The sequence below is a fragment of the Falco peregrinus genome, chromosome 4 (assembly GCF_023634155.1).
Source record: "Falco peregrinus isolate bFalPer1 chromosome 4, bFalPer1.pri, whole genome shotgun sequence".
Classification (NCBI taxonomy): Eukaryota; Metazoa; Chordata; class Aves; order Falconiformes; family Falconidae; genus Falco; species Falco peregrinus.
Window position 1 is genome coordinate 41492864 of NC_073724.1, and position 22403 is coordinate 41515266.

Here is a 22403-nt window from a genome sequence, read left to right on the forward strand (position 1 = left end):
TTAGGAGCAGGTGAGTTTTGAAGATCTAAAACTTTGGGCTTTGACTGCGTAAGGTGCCATTAAATGCTTCTCATCGCTATTATTATAGTGAGCATGTTCCACCAGTTAATAAGGTAACAAACTTTGAAATGTAGGCATATAGACAGCATGAGAATTCAAGTGAACTCATGTGTTTCTGTGGGATGGAACAGCCTCACGCCATCAAACATGAAAATTATTAATTACTAGAAGTCCAGTACCTGTTACAACACCTTTATTCTCTTTCACATGAAAACATACTCCATATGAAACCCTGATAGGAAGCACGGCCTCATGAGCTCTACTTAGGCTGACAGGATGCCCTGACCATTTCTGTTTGGCACCATGCCCAGCCTCCAATTTCACTTATGAAATGAAGTAGGGATGCACGGTACTTCAGTAAAATACAAACCTGATACCATCATGTAATCTTGTACTTTTCCTGCTTTTAGACCAATATTTAATAGTTTAGGGAAATCATATTTTTAAAAAATCAGTATTGATTTCTACTTTAGACTTTTTCCTTTAACAGCAGAACACTTAGCTAACTAGACTGTTGCTGAGACTTATTTTGCTTTGCAACCACTTGGGAACCTGTGTTTTGTAAAACGGCAGGTATTTATTAAGGAAAAAAAATAAGCTGTTTTGAGCTTCATCAGTGTCCACTGTGATAACAATAGTCACAAACTCCAACAACAAGCAGAAACAGAAGATCCCTCTCACCTTGAAAAATTTATATCAGATTTGCAATAGTTTTTCTTCCAAGACTGCTACTTATCTCCAACAAACTAACTCTTTGTAAGAAAAGGTGACAGAAACTACAACATTGCTCAGAAATGTAAAATATAACAGCCACACTTGTGTCTTAAAGTCATCACTTGTTAAAGTTATCACTTGTATCTTAAGTGATCCCACTTGGAATTTTTCTGGATACACTTTTTAATGTACAAAGAAAACATTACAAACCCATTGGGCTCATTGAGGACTCTGCCTCACATGCCTTCATATTTTAGGAACAGAAATTGTTGACACGTGCGCACTCTGATGCCCCAGTGAGGCTTAAGACAGGCGATTCCTCCAGCTAAGGTGGCTGTATTGCTTAGGGTGTGCAGACACCTACAATAAAAGGACATGAAATACACAGCCATGCTTCCAAGCACGGGTCTAGTTGGAGACAGGCTTTCAGAAGCTAAGCTGGCACTTTCATCACTGGTGGAAAGGACAAGACGCAGAATTAAAGGTGGAAGAGAAAGACATGGAAAGGAAGGCAAGGGGAGAAATATACAGGACGGTGAAAGCACTGAGTCAAAGAAGCTCTGAGGATAATGAAGGAAACACTATGTTGCCTACAGACAGCCAGAGAGAGGGGGTCCTTTTTCTGAATGTGTGCAAGTGAACGCCTCTTCACAACTGCCATGCAGCCTGAAGGCTTCACCCTATGTTATTAGTATGGGAAAATTAATTAAAAGGTTCACAGATTTGTTGTTTGGAAACCTTTCATGACTTTTTAACAGTTAGAATTAGAAACACTGGTACAGTCCAAGGGACAGTGCAGCCACAGCAGTGCTGGACAGTTGTACAAATGCACCTACCTCCTTCAAAAAAGAAGAACCACACATACATAACTCTGCTGGTTAAAAAAAGAAAAATACCATACCCCGAATTAGCTGAAAAAATACGCAAAGGACAAGCCCTGGGAGAGAGTTGCAGAAGCTGAGTTAACTGATATTTGCATGGATAAATTTTATCTTGAGGGTATATCCATTAAATAATTGCCGTGGGTGTTGTTCACCTGACTTGTTATAGACCATTCCATTTATGCTATTGGCCATAAACTACTTTACAATGTACTGAGAGAAACAGGCACCTCTAGGGTACAACTGCTCTCCTCCTAAGGGAAAGAGCTAAAGCATGTCAGATAAATCACAGCCTGCAATGCCTGTTTCTCTCCACTGACTGTAATTGGAGCCCAGTGAGATTAATTCAAATAAAGATATCCTCTGCAAATGTCTGAAGACGTGAAGAACATGCAAGATGATTCCCACCCTAGCTAAAGGCTCCAAGAGACCACAACAAACCAACTGTTGCTTTAAAACAGAAATGTCACACTTCAAGGCAGGAGCTACACCAATAATCAACTGAGGCAGAGTTACCAGACTACTCAGTACATTCACAGGGCACAGCTCCTCCTGCTCCACCAGTAATCTCTAAGGCTTTTGACCAGACTGCCTGTGTGGCAACAAGTTGGATGACTCCTGGGGGATACACCACATCCTGTCACTGGTCAGGAAGAAACCTGAGGATTTCCAAGTCCCTTGAGGACAAATTACTCAGAGAAAATTCTTGAAGGGATTTTTTATTATTATTTAGAATCTAAATGCCTTAAAATAGCATGACCAGGAAGGGTGGATTCAGGGAGTTGCCATCTCACAGATGTTGGTAGTTAAGAAAAACTCTTGAATCCAGCCCAAAGACCCACTGACTGAAATAGGCTTGACACCCAGATCTAACCAGTAAAACAAATGCCCAGATCTCTCCATCCTCTGGTGCCTGGGTGCCAGATGTGTCAGTGTCTAGTCAACAGCAGAAAGGCCACAAAGTACTTCCTCACTGTTACAAACAAAACCCAGTCCTGGCATGTGTCATTTAATAAATGTGCCTTTCAGTGCTTAATGTTGTGGTTCCCAAAACAGCCTAAGCAGCAGGAAAGGAGGATTAGTGTCTTTCCAGAAAGGACACAGTGGTGAGTCACCATCTCAGCACTGCTGTGAGTCACTTTGACAGTGCAGCTGACTGGCTCGACTACGAATATAAAATGACAAAACATTCCCTTCGCATTAGAGATCATGGGCAAATCCCCAAATCCAGATTAGAAGATGTCTGCGGTCCAACTCTGTATCCAGATAAGAACATCCCCTCTGCTCCTGCTCATTTTCATGACGATAGGATGCAGAGAGGAGCTGAAACCTGAGATAGCTGGACCATAGCTATCTTCGCAGCTCTGCCCCACCACCCACTGAAGCAACAAGCTACACCAAAGTCCTGACTTTTCACTTATGCAGTACGTGCTGCTTCCCGAGATACAGCCTGCACTTTACAAAGAGTCTGCTTGAGTCAGTATCGTGCTGTGAAATCCGGTGTCTGCATTTTCACCAAACAAAAGTTGTCCCTCTGCATGGCACAGGCCCTATGTACAGTTAAGCATAGGAGGGGAGAGGTGAAATTCCCACCACTGGCACATGACCAGGCAGTTCAGGTGCTTAAGAGGGTGGTGGCCGCCCCCTCCAAACCCCACAGGTATAATCCCACTGCTGATGCCCCCCACAGCCACTGAGCCTGGCACGAGAGCTTCTGCTCTGCCCTTGTGAGACGAGCGCATGTGCCTGCTTGCGTGAGGCTGCTTTCTCCGACTGGCTCTGTGTTCTTAACATGAGCTTCAGCAAAACCCTTGGCAGTCATCCCTCACCTCACAGGGAGGGTTCCCACAGAGGCAACCCTCCCCAGGCCAGGGGTCACAGGGAACAGGCAGGAGATCTTCCTTGCCTTCCACCAGGCAGCAAAAGTCACCTTCATCGGGACAAATCTCTAATAAATATCTCTTTGTCTAATCTAGCTCAAAACATTATGCCGGTGTCGGAGTTGCTGTCTTCCCTGTAAACAGGTGACTTCCCTGGTCAGAGGGTGCACCTTCCCTGGAAAGCCTTCAGCTGTCAGGCAGCAAGGTGACATAACTTAAGCGCTGGTCTTAATTGGCAAGGGGATCTCAGGAAAAGGTGATCCTAAAGACATTGCCGGCTGAGCCAACCAGACCGTCCATCCCCAGCCATTTCTCTCACTTGTATCAGAGTGAAGCAAGGTAGATAAACCCGGAGGCTTCCCAAACCCGCTGCAATGGTGCAATGTGAAATGGGTCCTGTAGCCAAACCTAAACCCTTGCATCAAGACACCTCCAGTGTTTCTGAGAGGCTTTTCTGTATAGATAAAGTAGCAGCTCCTAGTTTGACGAAAACACAGCAGCTCATGGCATAATATAATTCAATAGAATATCTGGCACTTAGATGGACACCGAAAAACCATTTCATTATACAAAATCTTCCAATCACAAACACTACCTCACACTTTCAGATTACATATTTTTGTGACTGAGTAAAACTGAGCAGGGAACAAACCATTCTCACTAGTAAGAGACTTACCTGGATGTGTTATCCGGTTACTTCAGGATGTCTACAATTTGAGAATCTGTTGCGTCTCAAAGTCAAATTCCCTTGGAAGAGGAAAGAAAAGCTTGCATGCAAGAAAAAAACATATCTAGAAAACAAAGGTCTGAATTCAGATAGTGGACGAGTTGCATTTTCCAGCTATTCCTGTCAATATTTTGCTGGCAGAAAGCCCTAATTCTTTGACTCCACTTCTGAAATCATATTTTTAACATAGAATTTATGGAAAAGACAAAGGAAAGAGCTGCTAAAACCTTTTCTTTACTATTAAATTTTCAGCAAGGTACATAATAGTTCAGCGAAAGTGGTATCCAAGCAACACGTTTGAAAGGGGCAAAGTATTAAAAGATTGTTCAGTCAATTATCTTAGCCTGAACATGCTGTTAGCTGGCATAATTGTCTTTGATGCAAAACACACTTTCTTCTTGTAGTTATAAATAATCAAAATATATCCAAAAGTTGTATTATTAATGAAGAATACCATCTCTTGGATTATTCTCCTCACATCTAGCACACGCTCACATACATTTTCTCCTCTAGCCAGAGCATCATATCTCAGTGTAACTAAAAGCTGCCACCTTGAAGCAATATATTAATTTGCTTTTCAGTTAACTATAGCCAGAAAAGTGATACCTCTTCTGCATTCATAGCATACTTAATGTCAGATCTATCTGTCTTAAAGGACTAAAAATAATTTTCTACTGTTTTATTCCCTTAGCTCCATTGAACTAACGTAGCTGAAAGATCATGAGTGGGATTCTATATAGGCATTATTAAAGAAATAATGAGTAATGTAACACCACACTGCGGAATCTTTTTGATCAGAAGAATGTATGTTAACTATGGCCTAAGTGTTCCCCTGTGATCGCTGAGTCAAGGTTAGGGGTGATGATTCATAAGCCAGAAAGAATACGGTTTGACTTTCAGAGTTTCCATGGCTGGCAGATAGTAAAAAGAAATCTTTCTATTCCTGCAATGAATATATTTGATGGAAAGACAGCAAATGGATAATCTTAGCATGCTGTATCTGCAGAACTGGGCAACAGTCCTGGAAATATTCATCTTTAACAAGCACAATGCTGTTCACACATGTAAAATGGTGTGTGTGCATATGCACTTGGAGCATTAGGCTTTGGTTCAAAAAACAGAACTGCACCTTATGACATGGCAACGCTCCTTCAAAACTACCATAGATGAGGCTGCTTCCCATACAGAATTAAAAACGAATGGACTTCTCCCAGGGGAAGATATCTGGCAGCACAGAAGTGAGCTGCTAGAAGACCAGTTATCAGGCAGCAAGAAAGCATCAGCAAGGAGATACAGCTATTTACCTTTTCTCCCTAATCCAGAGCTACTCTGGCAGAACCTGAGCCTTCACTTTGGCACACCAACTATTCGGGCATAGTTTATGAAAGCACAGAAATTAAGAAGGGCATATGGCATTTGCCTGGTTCCTAGAAGAACTTCTCATCTAAAACCTCTTCCCATCTCTACTGCCCTCTACCAGCAAGATCCTGGGTACAACGTGCTGATGGGGAGACTCCTTCATTGCTCCCAGCCTGCAGATGAGGCCATGCAGCTCAGGGCAGGAGCGCATCGCTGGGTCTTGGCAATACCTCCATCTCAAACTGGCCACTGGGCACCGAGTGGCCCAATACACCTCCCTGGTGATTTCACCAATTCTTTGTGAAGGGGGCAGCTGAAAAATAATTCAACATAAGGCAGACAAAATTCTGTGTCTGTCATATCAATATGTGAAGTATAAGCAATGAATTACACTTGGAGATGAATAAGACACATGCAACGACAGTAGGCCAGCCTCACAGCTACCTCTCACCCTGGTTTGGCTCCAAGGTGATGCTTGTTTTTCACTCAGCTAGTTCAAGTCAGCTTAAGCGTCAGGACAATTCACATAGCTCCCAGAAGTGGGAATCATTTTGTGTGGCAAGCCTCCTCTTTTGGAAGAGGCTTTCCAAAAAAGGTTCTTTAATGTGACATAAAGGATTTCCTTCAGTCCTTCATTCTTACTTTAAAAGGATCTTTCCAATAACTCTCAATCTGATACTTGATTTAGAGAGGAAAACACCTTAAAATGTTCCCTGGCATAAAACCTCTGTCTGTGATGGGTTTGATCATTATTGTGTAAAGATGTTTTCAAAATGCAAATTCACACATGCAAGATTCGGCAAAGCTTGCCACCACCTTGACTGTAAACAAATGTGTTCACACAAAGCAAACATCTATTCCAGCAGAGAGGTAAGTAAGGAAGAGTTGCATGACTTGTATAACATGTATTGAAACTAACCTCCCAAGGCATATAATTGCTCAAATGCCTTTTGTACAGAGACATCAATAAGAAGAAAGAAGACAGGCCATTGTCAGGACTTGATAGAGGCGAGATACAATGTTTAAAACAAAGCTGGGGACAACAATCACTTTGCAGTAGGTGACTGCAAAATATAGATTACTAACAAGGGCTGAGGGATCCATTGTTCAGAACCCATGTAAATAAAGCTATATAGGATTATAAACTAATTTGCGTGTGATATCAAAAGTTGCAAGAACAATGAAGGTGTATTTACCAGATAACAGAGTCCTTTTTAGTTATCAGCTAAGACACGCTCTCAAACAAGATCACACAAAACGTGTTACAATAGTACACTTGTGTGCCTATCCTGCTTGAAGCATACGGGACTGTATGTTCTGATGAGAATTCAGGACACAAAGAACAGGTCTCAATAAATATCTTGTGGATACAATCCAGCCACTCTTGTTTTAAAAGTCAGTCTGAAAAATGTTAATAGTATTCTTTAGTTCCTTCTGTGCCTTCAGCGGCTGATGCACCACCTCTTTTAAATACGATTTTGCCACCGAGCTGTGCATTGGTAACTGATTTCAGATGCAATTTTCCTTTGTTGATTACAAAGTCATTTTAAGTTAGAACTTCTGAATTGAGACTGTGTACTTTGTTGGACCTTAAATTTCATAACTTTTCATACAATTCTGAAAGCAGATACAAAATAATACACAAAGTGGGTGCCTCAGAACTAAACGTAAATGAAGGACAAGACTAACAGCTCTATCCTAAGCCAATAACCAAAAAGCAGTTGGCAGGTGCTGTTTGAGCTTGCCACCTACACACACAAAATTTCACAGCAAAAGAAAGCCAAGTAACGTACTTGTGTTTAACCTCAAGCCCTCTGAATTCACTGTTGGGACTGACATTTGGGAACAGATTTTCAAAAAAACATTTATTCTGGTGCCTAAATTGGAGCTAACTTCTTTTGCAAAAATGTGGTATGTTGAAGTAATCAGGAAGCTCAGTACTTCACTCAGCTGAAGTGGTACACCAAACTTTCTGTACTAAGAGAAGAAAGTTATAGCAAAGGATTTAGCGTGCAACAGGGATGTAGATGGCACCAGTTCAATTCACTTCTACAACTTAGATATCCTACCTGATCGTGAACAAGCTCCTCTATCCTTGAATCAGAGATCCCATCCTTAAAATAATACCACCACCTCACAGCAATGTTGTAAAATAAATATACACAACCGAACATGCAGCTGTCAAAACTATGGCAACAGAGTCAATAAAAGTATTTTATATGGATTCACTAGCTGACCTTCCATAGTCATCCTCCCAAGAGGATGCTTCTTTGTTTCAGCCTGCAAATTCCCTCTTCTTTCTTGCTTTAGATGCCTGCAGGTGATAAAGCTTCCCTGAGGTGCAAGATCTCCCATCTTGCTATGCAGGCTTAATGAAGTCTCTTAGGACAGCTCAACTGTGAGAACAATCCAGTCCCATAGCATACTCCTGGAAGACAGACCAACCCAGCTCAAACCTCCGTACAAACTTGCTGAGTCAAGTCCATTCTTGCGGCTCAGTGCAATACAATGCAGTCACACAACTGCACGACTGAGTTAGTGAAGGAGTGTGGTGGGAAATGGGACCCCTCATGTTTACCAGCACCGCCTGGGGCTGTTTGGGCAGGGAGTTGGAGGAGCAAGCATACCAGGGCATGGGGCTCCAATATACCACTGCTAGTTCAGACACCAGTAACCAAAATTTTCTCCACTACCTTCTTTGGCAGAGAATTAACATTTTGCTTACAATAACAGCTATTTCAGAAACCTCGTTATTTCCTAGTTCCATATAAGCCTACACTTGAATTGTACTTCATTTCCTTAATGCAGCGTTAAGTCTTCAACGTTTAAAGGTTGGAAAGAACATTAACTGCTTTTTATATATTTTTAGAACACATTTTGATGCCTTTGTATCTTAGAGCTCAGTTAGACTTCTTTTTCTAGAAACAACCAAGTTGTCAACAATATTAAAATATAAGTATTAAATTCTTTAAAGCATTTAGATGAGTTTGGATGGGGATAGGAGAGTGGTTTTTTGGAGACACGGGATATTCAAAACTGTGCTACGGTTTAAAAGCTAAAGATAACATTTACTGAGAAAAGGTCACTGGAATTTCACAACCCGTCTACAGGTCCAAGGCTAGAACCCACTAAGAAAACCATAAAAATATTCTTTGACACCCTCAACACCGTTCAGACCTTAAATTATCTCCTAAATATACGTTTTAAAATGTTATCAGTTATCACTCATTTCCCTCAAATATGGACAATTCATTCATGTTTGAGAAAGAAATAAATAGTATTTGAGCAAGGAAGAGATGCAATAAAAGATTAAACTAAAGCCATGATTGAAAATCTAACAAGTTCAACACAAAACCTGTTTAACACATTTTGTTCAGATGTAGTAAAGCACAGCACAGCCTCTTTCTCTGCAGACCCACAAAGCTACAGGTGAACTTACAAGAAACTTGGGGGGCCAAGCCCACAGATCATGACTCAAGCGTTAGTCCCTATAACACAAACGTCCCTGTTCCTTTTAATGGTTTTCATAATGTGAGTAAGAATTACTTTCAGAAAACAGACTCCATGAGGAATGGATACTAAATGGCAGTCTAGCTAAGGAAATGCTAGTACAGCTCCGCAACACAGCCACGGTGCCACGAACGCTGCCAGAACATTGCGTTCCCCTGGAAAGCGCAGCAGAACACTGCTTTCCTGCAGCTGCATGCGGGGTCCCAGCACTTCCAGCAGATCGTGCTGCGAAGGCAGGCAGTTTTAAAAGAAAAATCAGCTTTTATGAATCTAAATTTGACAAGCACCAACTAGAAAATATCTTCAGTGAAGATATCAGAGTAATAGAATAACAGAAAAGAATACAACACGATGAAAGGGCAATTTCCTCCCTAACTCATTTGTTTTCAGGTGATGCTGCTTTTCTTACAATAGCGCTGCTTTGTTTCAGGAGCACAAGTGCCAGTAATCACAAAGTGATCTCCTCATTACCTGTCAATATGTCTTCAAGGCATCATTCCTTCTTGATATTTCACAGATTTGCCTTGAAGGCAAGAACAGTTCAAGTCATTCATCTATGAAACCAAAGACAATGTTGTCAGAAATTGTGAAAAATTTGGATGCATGATTCCAGCATCTCCTCTTTTCTTTTTGCTTGGCAGCATAAAATAGTCTAACTGAATAAATCTTATGCTTGATATTTTTATATTATCTACTTAACAGTTTTCAGAGTAGGACCCCTCCTCAGAGCAGGGTTTCAGCATGTACAGGTGCAGTCACACAGCTGCAGTAGCATGGAGCACAACATAAAATAAGACTGCAACAGTGGAAAGCAGGAGTGGTATCCCTAGCAGAAGAAACTGGCAATAAACCAAATCAACCTATTTCACTTCACTTATAGCAAGTAAAAGAATTAAAGGTCTATTAATCTAAAAAATATCAGTGTCCTGGTTCTGGCTTAGAACCTGGGATAGAGTTAATTTTCTTCCCAGTAGCTGGTACAGTGCTGTGTTTTGGGTTTGGTGTGAGAACAATGTTGGTAACACACTGATGGTTTAGTTGTTGCTCAGTAGTGCTTGCCCTAAGCCTGGGACTGTTCAGTGTCCCATGCTCTGCCTGTGAGCAGGTGCAAAAGAAGCTGGGAAGAAGCAGAGCCAGGACAGCTGACCTGAACTAGCCAAAGGGATATTCCATACCACAGAACATCATGCCCAGTATATAAACTGGGGGGAATTGGCCAGGAGGGGCTGATCACTGCTGGGAAGCTGGCTGGGCATCGGTCAGTGGGTGGTGAGTGATTGTATTGTGCATCACCTGGGTTTTCTTGGGTTTTGTTCCTTTCTCTCTTTTTCCTTTTCATTACTATTATTACTATTATTATTGTTACTATTATTATTATTACTATTATTATCACTATTATTATATTTTACTTTATTTCAATTATTAAACTGTTCTTATCTCAATCCACAAGTTTTATCTTTCCGATTCTCCTCCCCATCCCATTGCAGGGAGGTGAGGGGGTGTTAGCAGCTGCATGGTACTTAGTTGCCATTCGGGGTTAAATCACTACAACGAGGCTTACATGGTCAGGATGGCTATGAAAAATGACTGCAAATTAAAATGTGGGCCACAGCTTTAGCCTCTCCCCTTACAGAATGAAAAAATTTCTACCTAATGATACTAATAACTTCTTTTAACTTCTGCCTTCACAAACTTCTACCTATTGAAGATTCATAAGGTGCTACATGAGCTTTTACCTTATACTCTTACCTTGCACTGCAGGAAGAACTAACTTAACCATGCTGTTCTCCCAGAGCAGAAGGGTTGTTCCAGGAGCCTGAAAATCTTCAGGACTTTGCTTTTTCTATGGCTTTGTCCAAACAAAAGCTTTTCTCTGGCTTTCTGGCACCAGGTAGAGAGGAACCAGGGCCCAGCACACTACCTCTGACCTACCACCTACCAGCCCTGAGTCCTGAAGCCCCCCAACAGGCAAGGGAATCTGTCTCCTTGCTCAGAGTAGGGGAGAGATCCCCACCATGTGAGCGGCACTGGGATGCACAACAGGGACATGCCAGGGCCAGTCAACATGCTCAGGTCAGCCTGGGCAACACTTACTGATCCAAGGCAGAAAAAAACACATCTATAGCTAAAACATAGATATTTGGTGTAAGTTTCTACATTTATTTATTTACAGAAGTTTATTTCATAACATGTTTGCTAAATCAGGAGCAAAATCTCCCTACAAGATATAATAGCGTATGCAGTATGGGCTTCTCTTTTTGGCTTAGGAACCATGTCAGCTTTAATTAAATATTTAATCATTAGATGCCTCTGTGAGGACTTTGATGACCTGAGTTTCCTGGCCCAGCTCAGGCTTTTGGTCCGTGACAAGATGTTCCAGCTGGCAGGAGGGAGAGGTATCAGCAGCAGGAAGGGCAGTGCAGGCCCCCACTGACCAGAGGCAGCTTTGCTGGGCTGCACTAGCAGGGACAGGTGAGGCTGTGGTGAAAGAGAGGAGTGAGGAAGGTCCTGAGCTTCTGGTACCAAAGTAAGAGCTGCTGAGGGTGTGTCTGAGAAGCGGGGTGGAGGAACTGGAGAAGGATGGGAAAGAGAAGGGGGCTGCAGTATCCTGGATGGGTGCAATCTGGGAAAAACTGGAAACCAGTAACTCATGATACCACACCACCAACCCTGATTAACACCTCTGCACATCAAACACTTACTTAGAGTATGAGCTTGAGACTCGTGTGTTGGTTTGGATAAGCTCAGACCGTCACTGTCTGCACACAGGAGCAGGATTTCAGTCTCACTGACTGCCAACACACTAGGTTTCAACAACACTAGATCTTTTTAAGCTAGTCTGTGTACGTATGTGAGGAAGTGGGCATCATTTCTCCCTCACTGATCAAATAGCCCATCTTTTCCTGTCCCTTTTTAGACACAGGTTAGACCAGCTTTTAGGACATACATTACAAAGCTGTTCACCTGCATGAACAGATTTCCAGCGGTACATTTTAGTATTAGTCACTAGCCAGCTGTTTTACATCAAGGTTTTTTCTTTGGCAACTCATTTCACAATGAGAATATTCAGGCCTAACTTCTTGTCTTGCCCCAGCACCTAGCTGCAGGCAGAGAAAGGGCTGCAGCGGCTGGTAGCAGCCGCAAAGCAGGCACCATTCAGCAGGGATGCTTTGAGCCCGTGGCACAGCTCCGGTGGCAGCATGACTGATACCTTCCGGGCTCTGGGCCTGGGTTAGGCCCACCACCTCCATCCCACACTGGGTCACAGAGCAGGAAAGAGGCCACGGCAGGTGGGTGGGATACAGGCGGGGAGGATAGGGAGTGAAGTTGTGGCTGGATGGGTGAGACAGCTGTGCAAATGAAAGACCCACTTACGACTAATTAGTAAGAAAGCCCATTCAAGTTAGCATGCAAATGAATTCTCTTGTTGCAATCAGATGTCCCAGTTGCAGTGCTAACATGCTCTGTCTATCATTCATGCGGCGGTGGCTCATACGGTGTCTCAGCAACAGTTCCAGCTGGAGAAGGGATCTCCGCTTTAGCTCCCAAAGATCTGCGGGAATTTCTAATGTGGGCCTGAACTCTGCTGCTACCCCAGCTCCATACTAGGTCAAATCAAAGCACAAGCCCCAGGTACCAGATGTATTTCAAGTCATAATTAATTTATTTTTTCTTTTTCTCTTTCACATAGAGACCATATCTGGGTTTGACAGAAGAGTTTACTAACACTGTTTCAGTTTCCTCTTACAGTTTAGTTCCTATTCACATTAAATACTTGTAACTTCTCTCCTTATTGATTTATGATCAATATGAGAGGAGAACAACCACACACCTCACTCATTCCAGAAGAACACACATTTATTTGCTGTATCAATAGAACAATTCATTTTTTGGCTTAGCAGTCATTTAGTTCATATGATCTCTCACTCATCATTAAACTTTACTCTGATGCCCTGCTTGATATTAGTGGGAGCTTGAATCAATAAAGGACTGTGAACTCTAAGCAAGGTCTGTTTTCACTAAGAGTTTGTGTGGTTTTTTTTACTCTCGCCTGTGAAATATTACTGTCTGTTTCAAATTGAAAGGTCCAAAATTATAATGAGCTTGTTTTCTCCTAGCAAAGCACTAGTTTTGCACCAGTTTCATTAAGATTTGCATGCAATCTGAAGGTTCACCTTGATAAATATCGTTGTCAATCCCAAGTCTTTCATTACTTTGATGAAGAAAATATGTGATGTATCATTTGACACTGTTCGTGGATTAATATTTCTATCATCTCCACTGCAGTTAATTGCCTACGTTTCTTTCTCTTGGAATAGTGGCTAGAGACAATAGGTCATGTTGTAACATTGTATATGTTAGATGTTATCTGAACTGGAACTCATGCAATAAATTGGCATTTACTTTCTGCCTCAGTTTCTTGGATGTGGGCGTTTGTTTGGATCATAGATCAGCGGGAAAGTATTCTCTCATTCCACTAGAACATTCTACCTTTAGTCTTATTTTATTTTCCTTCCTCCTCGATAACATCATTGCTAATGGCTTTTACTACTACAACAGATCCCTCCACCACAAAAAGTAACACTTTTCCTAGGACATTTTACAGAATATGATGGGTATCATTTCTCTTCTTACCACACCAAAAAGAAAAACCCTGAAGTGTGAGCAGCAGGCAGCGGATTTAGAAAGTTTGCTCAACAAAAAAGGGGTGCATTTTGCAGCTGCAGAGCACATTTCAGCTAAGGGTCTCAAAACATAAAATTGGTTTCACAAGAGCCTTGCTCAGATAGGGTTATATGAGGTTTATTTAATTAAGGTTTAGTTGATAAATGAGAATAATATTTGGGTTCTGGACAGGAAATCATGACAGTGACAAAACCCTCCATTTCTCATTCATTATGTGAATTTTGTGATGTTTCTGAAGCAGAATTCTATAATAAGCTGGGAAGACAGCCATGGATAAGCTTTTTCAAACCAGAAGATGTCAACAAAACTGCAACCGTATTATGTCAAGCCATAATTGATTTCATACCGACCAACAGTGTCACAAATTTGTGTCAAGGCACTGAGGAGCAAAACACACCACAAAGGCAAAAGAGAGTAATTGTGTGGAAAATAAGTGACAGGATTGCTGAACCAACTTTATCTGATATTGCATGGGAAGATGATTTGCCATTCAAGCAGAAAATACGTACCAAAAAAATTCTTAAACTAGGAAAGCTGTTAATTAATACACTCAAGTTCACAGATGTTTTAATCAAGTGCAGCCTAGATGATTAAAATTGTAACTGTTTGTTATCTTGAGTAAAGGACATCAAAATAAATGTTCAGCATCAAATCCTGCCATGAATATGGACCTTCTAATAACACAAAGATTTATTACAAAATTAGCATAGGCATTTCTTGATAACTCAATTAACTTAAAGAAATGTATGGTTTTGTGCAGATCACCAACAATCTATCTCTGTTAGGAGCTAAAAACCCCTTTACATTTACCACTAAAAATGTAAGCAGTGCATACCTCAGTCAATACGTAAATTCTAATGGCTCTATTGCCATAGAATATTACCAGATGACTAATAAAATGCATGTTGCTCTTCATGCTTATGAGCATACAGATAGATAAATGGATATCAGCTTATTTTAAAAAAATGTTTAGGGACATTTGAAAATATTTTTGACCATTTCATGTAACAATACGGTGTGTAATCTTCATCTATACTTTCACTACATGGTATTCCTACTTGTATACCCCCTATGTAAATTGGGAACAACTCCAAGAGGGAAAACTTACCTTGTAAATAAATAGCAAATCTTCCTTCCCTCTTGCTCCAACATCTCTGCTGGTACTACCTGGGGAAAGCCTGTGCTCACTAGGAATGAATCTACAAATCTGCCTGGGAGCCCCCCTTTCCCTTCCAGTACACCTGATGGCATGGGTAGCCTGCACCTCTACATCACAAAGCACCATCCTAGTCCTGAAAACATCATGGAGGAGCTGGAGGAGACGGAGCATCATCTCTCCGACTCAAGTCGGCAAAATTAACTGGAGCTTTCCAAAGCCTTTTAGAAAGTGGAAAGCCTTCGGGAGAGCGGAAATGGAAGGGAAGATAGGGTCCTATTGCGTGGTGTATGCGGAGTGGGTCTACTTGAGGTCTGTCTTGATGTCCTGAATAGTCATGGGAGATTCATGCCACAACCCATTAAAATGGAAGCATACGTCCAGTGAGCTGCCCTGCAAATTATTGGAGCTGTCTGGCTAAGGTTGCATAGTGGAGAAAATAAAGTTTCCCATTCACTCCGGAAAGAGGGCCCATGAACATCAGTAGACTACAGCAGGGTTTAAAAACTGGGGTGATGAAAGAGGGAAAGTTAAATGTTGTGGATGGTGCCACCCTACAGGGAGCACACAAGGCCGTGTTAGTGCTGTCAAGTCAGTCAAGGGCTCCCACTAGTGTTATCTTTTATTTCATTTCCATCACTCGAAAAAAGGAACTTAAAAGAGAGGATTATTAAAGAGAAGAAAAAGTATGGTAAGAAAAAGCAGCTGTCATAATGGCTGGATCATGGATACTTTCACATTTGATTCATCAGTTTTAAACCTGATCCATGCTGTCCATTCCTCAAAGCTTATACAATCTGGAAATTTCTTATTGAAAGTAATCAGATGCCATTGTCAGTACCTAATTAAGAGCTGCAAAAATGCAACACATTGTGAAAAACTAACAGTGATATAGTTGTTAGCAGGCATCTTCAGAACAGGCACTCTGGAGAAGGATAGAGATGGAGGTGATCTGTCACCGCTGTCTGTGGCTCCTTTTAGGGGCATCCATGAGCATGCTACATCTGCCCCTCAAAATACATGGTGTTGTGATGAAGAAAAGGTCTGAAGCCAAGGAGAAATCTGTCTGGCTAAAAACATTTAATGTAGGGGTGGGTGGCAGTGGTGGTGGTGTGGTTTTTTTTTCCCGAATCAAAACTGCAAGTTGAAGATCCTGCTCGTAAAAATAAATCATGCAGGTTTGGATGTTGGATTGGGCAGTACAGGTAACATTAGAAAATTCAGGTCTTGGGAGCAGCGTTATAGCTGATGTACCTAGAAGCAGATATTTCCATAACTGACTAGTTAGGATGGTTTGTATTAGTCAGCAGTTTGCACTGTTTGATAGTAACAAGTACTTTTAATGCCAGATATTTTTGTGTAACACTGAGCATTTCTAATGTTGGAGCCTTTCTAATGTTCCAGCAAAGTCCACAGTTTTAGAAATATATCTTCAAGCACACTGAAATACATCCCTGCCTTGGCTTTTCTTTTCTAGCAAACATGATAAGCATGCACTAGTAAGAGCTACTAACTGGGCAGCTATGAGCTTCTCAGTTTTTTGGTCTACATGGAAAAAAACTGGGTATCTAAATAGGAAGGAACCATGGGAAGAAACAAATTTTTACATTTGGACTAGATATAGACATAAGGCACAACTAAATTCTTTGTATTTTCATTGAAATCTGCATCGTCTAGCAATTTCCAGGCTCACATCCTGCATCCCTTAATAAATAGAGACTTTATATTCATTCCCTGTGTATCACGAGTGGTTGGCGTGGCTTGGGAGAGCAACCAGACTGCTTTTTGCTAGCACTCAGCAGACCACTGAGAAAATTGTGAAGTACCAACTGTTTTACATTAAAAAAAAGCTTGGGGAAAAAAGCCATGAGGTAAGTCCACTAGAACATAAAAGAGAGAGATATTTCTGGTTTCATATCCTTTGGCTTACCTAAGAAAAGCACAACCAATTGCACAGCTCAGAAAGAGAAAGCTACACAAACCCAGACGAGAGACAAGTATTTTGTATGTAAACATACTGCAATGATCTACCTAGAACATGGCCAATTTTCTGCACTTTTTTATTAAACTTTTAACTCATGTTTGTGCACATACATATTTTTAAGCACCTGGTATTCACCAAATATATTAGGACAAATATATCACAGGACAATTACCTGTGGGACAGCAGTTAGGTAAGGACTAGGTAAGAAGCCATGACTTTAAAACTCCAATTCCATTTGTCAGTAAAAAATTGAATTCTACAAGTGGCAGGCCAAAATTTACATTTTTGATACTGTAGGTGCTGCCTCATTCACATTTCTATCGAGGCCATTAGTTTTCAGTTAGGTATTAAAATAATGGAAATTATTTGAAGATGATTAAAAGACAAGAAGAAAGAAGACTACTGGGCCCCAGGAAATCTACCAGCTCTGCCTGGGGCAACCTTTGGACACGTCAAAATCGGTGGCAAACCTTGATTCCTTACTACCGGGGGGGCTGGCACAGTGTACCATGCTGCCTTTTGCCAAGCGCAGCACACCCCAAGTTAAAAACCTTCCCTTAGCACATGCTGCCTTTCTACAGGAGGGAAGGTCCATCCCAGGGAAAAGTTGTGAGAATGAGCATGAAGAGCAACCTGATGTCCTGTGAATGTCCAGGGGAAACTGCTCAGTGTTTTTTCCTTTTCTCCAGTAGGCAAACTGCCCAATTTTGAGGATCATTAATCTTCCTGGGTGCTCTATATAGGGTGCAGCCTTTACTTCCTTGATGAAATTACATCATTTTAAAAAAATATGTTTCCTGCCTCCTGAACCCCAAAGAAATGGTGATTTTTTCTCAATAATCCCCCGATACTCAAGGCCCTAACCCAATGATGATTTGAGTTAGAGTTCTTTTTTGGAAAAGTTCTTATTTTCTGGAAACTGTCTTAGGAAATAAAATGAAACATAAAAGTAGATTTGTGGACAAATGTAGCATTGCTGCCATTAATGGAAGTTCAAACTTCTTTGTGCCTCCAGGCCTACCATATATCAAGTTTTGAATAAATAAATAGCATTTTCTCTTTTAAGCTTCCTGGAGATGTGTACATTTAAAGTTACACACTTTATCAAAGACAAGATACATACCAGAACCTTCAGTTAAAAAAAAACCAAACACCACAAACAAACAAACAAATGAAAAAAAAAAAAAAACGAAGGAAAAAGGTCATTCTTGGGGATGATTTTAAAAGGAGGAGAAGTAAAAACTTAAGTTGAGCCATTCATGGAAATGGATCTGTACAACACCGAAACTATGCTGTTTCAAATGAACTGGTGCTACTGCTTCAAGTAGTTGGGTGCCCTTGACACATCTGTGAAAGTTGAGGCTATGAGTAACTAGCTATGTTTATGGATCTATGCTTGAGAATCCACAAGCTGCTAAAAAGAAATAAGAAAGAGCATGCACAGCTGAAGTGTTGCTATGCCCAGCCATCTGAAAGAAAGCTGTTGTTTTTTGATATATCAACTGAAAGGGGTGACGTTATTACAGAACCAGATCAATCCTACACTGTTTTCCTTCATCTGTGTCTTTATAATAAAGATATGCCTTTGTTTTCAAAGCAGATCTTGCACTCTTTCTTCTAAAAAGAGAATCAAGGTTGATTAGCCTTGAACTTTCAGTTACCTGTTTTGCAATCCTTTAAAGACATTTTTCAAGTTAAAGAAGGAAAAGCCTTCTTTATACCCTGTTTTTTATACCCTGTCCTTTATACCCTGTGCTTTGTGCCCTGTGACCCAGAATATAACTCCTATATTAAGTGTACACAGGGTTTCTATTTACAACACCAGAACAATGAAGATTCTCCCTAGCAATCCTTCCAAAACATAAATTGTGGGGTTTGATGACTAGATGCTAATTTTTATTTTTTTTTTAACAGAGTTAAAAACGTTACTAAAGAGGATTTCATCCTACTGGAATCATCATCTTGTCCTTCGCAAACACCTTAGGAGTACAAATCCAGAGGTGTCCACAGTCAGTAGTTACAAACCAGTTTCAAAGTGGAGGAGGAGAAGCCTCTGCCTGCTCCTGCCCATTCGCCCTGTCCCCAGGAGGGGGAAGCCGAGCTCCGCTGGTTGCAGAGTTAGAGTTGCAATGAATTAAAGTCAGCTCTGGGCAGGATTTTTTTTTCCTTAACATCAGTTATCCCTGTACTTGCTTCCATGCACAGAGTTAAAATGCTCCTAGTGGGTTGTCCCAGGGACCCTCACTGTGGGCAAGCTTCTGTCTAACCTCAGTTGATAATGCTCTGAGTTTTGGGTCAGAGAGGAGGGGTTTTTTTCCAAGCAAATTTCCTCTTGAGCAACAGAAGGTCAAGCTGACATGAAGCACACTGTCTTTCTGGCTCTCCTCTCACCCCCACAAACGCACCGCTCAGAGCTTTAATGAGGAGTCTGGAGCCCAGGTGTCAGTTCAAACTGACGTAAAATGCAACTGTTCCCGTTATGCAGGGCCAACAGCCCGTCTGCAGTGGTGGTTCTCCCCACGGAAGAGGATCAGCTACTTTCAGATAAGGCCATTCCCACTGCTGGAAATGAGGAGCATGACTCAGTTGCCTGAACACCCCCACGCTGTTGGAGACACCCCAGTCTCTGGGCAGGAGCAGACTTCCCATAGGTCCACATCACACCCCCAGACCTGTCTCAGATACCCGGGGCATCAGCCCTGGCAGAGCTGCCCACCTTTGGGCAGCCAAATCCTCCCCTTGGACGTGCTGCCTGTCCACCCCACACAGGCAGGTGTAAGGGCTGAAGCCTGGGATTCGGCTTAGAAAATGAAACCTTTTCACGAAGTACAGTAACCGCAACAAAGTGCCAGCTGTGTGCTTACCTCCAGCGTGTAAAGCCATTACTTCTCCAGTCATTGCCTAATGTTTCAGCTGCTCCAAGAACATAAAGATGTGGTAACTGTTTTATGCACTTCTGGGGCGGTGAAGAGCTCCAGGTGACAAAGGACAACATGTGTTGGGTGGATCATTTAATTAAGGAAGAGCAGGCTGCCTGCAGACAGGGAGTCAGTGCCCCACGCAGAGGAGCCAGCCCCACCACCACACCACGACACAACCTCCGTGTCAAGTACCACTTCAGACCTGTCCTCCTGGGGAATCTAAATCAAAAGCTCATGCCAAATGAATCTAATCAAATGCATATAATTATCCTCAGTGGACAACTTTAAGTACTCAGACAATTATGCAAAGCAATTTTTTAATTCAAAGCTGAATCATCTTGAGAGATACCTGCCTTCATCTGTCTGAGGGCAAAAACCCTTTTGATAAAAACCCTTTTGTCCTTTCCCTTCTGATAATATTGAAAAAGGTGAGCGTATCTGACAAGCCTTAGTGTCAGCAAACAAGCATGGTATGAAATCATGGATTGACTGATCAAATTCTTCCTCACTGGTTTTAATGAGGAAGCAGTGCATGCAGTAGAAGCACATCTTACTCCTGCTACACTGTGATATGCACACAAAGCTGTCCCCCTTCTAATGTGTTACAGCTAGCCTAAAAAGATTGACTAGAAATCAAAAAAGATTTTTTAATAAAGAATTATTTAGCAAAGTTCTCCCACAATATAGTATTTCTAATTTTCCCAGGTGTATTATCCCTGGACTTTTTTATTCAGCATACTTTCAAGCCTTCCTCAAAATGACCAAAAGCAAGTAAAGCAAAAGATATAAACAACTTTTTTTATACAAAAAGCTTGGAGAACATTTTTTGCATCCTAGTTCTCTGCTGTACCTTTCTGTGTATTTGTATAACGCACAGCCTTTTGGTTCTTGTGGGAAATGCCAGTACGCAAGCAGTATATAGTATGGTTGGCCCAGAATTTTTGGAGATTCTTACTGGAAAGAAGTCCCCTTATTGAGTATACATCATCAGGGAGCTGAAAGCTGGTTCTGTGCTTGCCATTTTTTGTATAAAATGAAAGAAAATTTGGCAGTGTGATTTGTATTTCCAATATAGCAGCAGCTGCTTGAATAACAGAGTTTCTAAGTGTATACACGATTTAATGATACAGAAGAGTCACTGCAACCACTTCCATTCCAGCGGCTTATATTACCCACCAGGACTGCTAAATATTTTCTTCCACATTAGTACAATTCAATGCAAGAAAAATTACTCTGTCAGGCTGTTTTTTTAATTATGGCTGTTGGAAAAAACCTTACCTGTACAGAAGCTCTGTTAACATTGTGCAATTCAGTATCTGACCACATGCATGTTCATTACCCTGCCAGTGTCAGTGCCAATGCCCACGCCAATGCCAGCTCTGCAGTGTAAACCCTGCGCATTCAGTTCTGTGGCACAGTAATTAAAAATCTGGGGTTCTAGGTAATGGTGGTATTTTTATGTCAGTCCTTCTACTGGTCCACACCTCTCCTGGCCATGTTAACAAAAAGATGGCAAGTGTGGGAATGGTACCAGAGCCACAGCACACAGTCCTCTCTCTCCCTCACTTTATTTTGCAGGGTCTCTTTGGAGTGACTCACATACAAACTCAATTAGCCCTATACAAATCTTAGCTTGCGCATTCTTTTGTACTTGCATTTTTATTAATCCTTGTTTTCCGTGTCTGCAGACACCACCAGGTTTCAAGAAACTGTGTGCCATCTGCCATTCTGCCTGATGCTGGGGACCATGTGTCGCTTGCAAATACCGCGCAGATCCCAAAACTCATCTCAGCCTGTCCCCTGATCTCATCCAGACCTGGGGCCTCAAAGAAACCTGTTGGAAGCGGCTGCTTCATGCAGTCTGTGGCCTTGGGCTGGCCTGGAATGTCCCCCCCGTGTTCTCTCTCCAGCACACATCATTAACCTGAAGTTACAAATATCTTCGTACATGTTAGAAGCAGCACATTCACTTTCAAGCAACTTCCACTGCTGTATCTTTCTGTACTCGAAAGTGAGGATCTAAGAGCCCCTCTCCACCAGCCCGTCAGCAAGCCCTCCCATCCCCGTGCCCTTCCCACCTCTCCCATGGGCTGGCATGTCCACCAGCGCTACCAGCTCCTGGCACTGCTGAGAAAGCCGCTCCTTTAGGTGTTTGCGGATAATCTTGTTTTAATGGGCAACAACAAACAGTTTCTTGCCTGTTTAAAGTACTCAGGAAAGCCGCTGCTTCCCCATGTCATTCATGCTCACAGCTGGGTGGGTAGGTCTTTCCTGGCTGAAGCCCATTTTGTCCTTCAGGCATGACAATGTTTTCTTTCAAAAGACAGACCCAGTTTATTTCCCTGTTCTTTAAAGCTCTCAGTTCCTGGACTAGGTGGGGGCAGAAGCCTCTGTGGTGCCTCTTTCCAGCCAAAACAGTGACCATCCCTTTAGAGTATAAAGATGAAGAGTGGGTCTGAGCTCGAACCTACCCAAAGTCTGAAGCAGAGGACCTACAAGGATGAGAGAGAGTAAATGGCTGATGT